The sequence below is a fragment of the Rosa chinensis genome, chromosome 5 (assembly GCF_002994745.2).
Source record: "Rosa chinensis cultivar Old Blush chromosome 5, RchiOBHm-V2, whole genome shotgun sequence".
In the NCBI taxonomy this organism is placed as follows: Eukaryota; Viridiplantae; Streptophyta; class Magnoliopsida; order Rosales; family Rosaceae; genus Rosa; species Rosa chinensis.
Genome location: NC_037092.1, coordinates 30,888,279 through 30,890,602, shown reverse-complemented (window position 1 = coordinate 30,890,602; position 2,324 = coordinate 30,888,279). Strand labels below are relative to the sequence as shown.

Below are 2,324 nucleotides of genomic sequence, written 5' to 3'. Positions count from 1 at the left end.
TTAGACAACAGAAGTTATACTTTTCTGTTGTGTGAAAGTGGGAACATATAGGCGGCAACATTTTGATCCAAATTGCTGTATGCGGCAGATTTCCCTCCATGTTTTGACATTTTGATACTCTTACAACAGTTTGTTAGGTTTCTGTTGTGTGAGCAACTTTAGAATTTGTTGGAAGTTTAATTGTGCCTCCCACCCAGCCCAAGCCACATCGTGTCGAAAGAAAAATGAAACAAATTCTCTCGAGCTCTCTCAGTTGTGAAACCCCCGTCTCTCCACCCCCCCCTCCCCACGACTCTCCCAATCGTGAAACCCCCCCCCCCCCCCCCCCCCACGAAACCCCTCTCTCTCAGTCTCTCGATCTCTCGTCTCAATTTCATGCTCTCTTATTCTTCAATCTCATCACCCCCTTTCAAACCCTAACCCTAAAATCTTCCTCCCCCGACCACAACCACACCCTGAACGGCGATTCCAACACCCACGCCTCCAAAAAGCCCAAACTCTCCTTCATCACCCCCTCCGAAATCGCCGCCGAATTCTCCCACCACGACCCCACCGTCGCCCGAATCAACAACGGCAACTTCGGGTCTTGCCCCGACTCCGTCCTCCAGGCCCAGCGCCGCTGGCAGCTCAAGTACCTCTCCCAGCCCGATCACTTCTACTTCAACCACCTCCAAGCCGGCATCCTCCACTCCCGCACCCTCATCAAGGACCTCATCAACGCCGACCACGTCGACGAGGTCTCCATCGTCGACAACGCCACCACCGCCGCCGCCATCGTCCTCCAGCAGGCCGCCTGGGGCTTCTCCGAGAGCAAGTTCGAGCAGGGCGATGCCGTCGTCATGCTCCACTACGCCTACGGCGCCGTCAAGAAGTCGATTGAGGCCTACGTCACTCGCGCCGGCGGGCACGTCATTGAGGTACCCTTGCCGTTTCCTTTGAATTCCAACGATGAGATTGTAACCGAGTTTAAGAAGGCTTTGGAGAAGGGGAAGGCTAATGGTAGGAGGGTTAGGTTAGCTGTGATTGATCATATTACTTCAATGCCGTGTGTAGTTATACCTGTTGAGGAGTTGGTTAAGATTTGTAGGGAGGAGGGAGTTGATCAGGTTTTCATCGATGCGGCACACAGCATTGGGTGCACTGAGGTTGATATGAAGGAGATTGGGGCTGATTATTATACTAGTAATTTGCACAAGTGGTTCTTTTGCCCGCCGTCGATTGCGTTTTTGTATTGTAGGAGTCGCCCAAGGGTGTGGAATTGCACCACCCGGTGGTTTCCCATGAGTATGGGAATGGATTGGCTATTGAAAGTGCTTGGATTGGGACTAGGGATTACAGCCCTCAGTTGGTTGTAAGTGTCATTTCCACTTACAGTTAGCATATGAACCAGTTATGACTTCAGTAGCTTTTAAGTTTCAACTATAGCAGTTGTTTCAATTAAGTCTGGTGTTACAAGTTTGTTGTCAAGTATATAATGTACATTCGGATTCATTTTATATCATAGCCTCTAGGTAAAGCTAATAAGGTATCCCTTTATGGATAGTAGGCCTTTAGATTAGCTAATAAGCACCTTCATTTGCAGTTGTAGCATGAGCTTAACAAAATCATATGAAAGAGTTGTTGTCAACAAGGCATGTGCCATAATTATACTGCCAAAAAAGGCAGATAGGTGAGGATTTGATCAACTTTGATTCTATTTGAGAAATTGTTGTGGACTATATGCTCTCAAATTTTCTTTGAAATTTCTTGTCATGCGAAATTCCATTGAATATTCTGGCACATCTAAATTTTTAACTCCATGGAACTTATTTGACTTGACATCCTCAATTGATTAGGTATGAAGTTGACACTGATGCCTGTCTATCAGTTCTAGCTCTTCAACCTATTCTTAAGATGGAATCTGTCCTCTATATTGTTGAGGTATATCAGTAATTAGTTTCTATATGTACGGAACTATGAAGTTTTCTGAAATCAGGTTAACAAATTCCCCTGAATGGATGCAGGTTTCAAGTTCGAAGACATGCAAGCTTTTGAAGTCAATCTCAAGGTTGAAAGCTTTTGAAATCAGGTTAATAAATTCTGTTATGGAGCTTCAAAATATATGCAATCATCCATATTTCAGCCAGCTTCATGTAGAGGAGGTATGTTCATTCCCTTTTCATTTTAAATTCTCAACTCTTATAAATGATAATGGTAATGAGAACTAAATAATTTTTAATTATCACCTTGTAAAATGAAGATTGTTTCTTTGTTTTTTCACAAGTGCCCTTTTAAGATTTGAAGACCTATTTTTAATCATCACTGAGACTGCATATGATTCGATG

General features: G+C 44.3%; 1 pseudogene; it reads left to right on the top strand.

Annotated features, from left to right (window-relative positions):
- Nucleotides 1–425: 425 nt before the first annotated feature.
- Nucleotides 426–1,378, top strand: LOC112203627 (annotated as a pseudogene).
- Nucleotides 1,379–2,324: the final 946 nt, after the last annotated feature.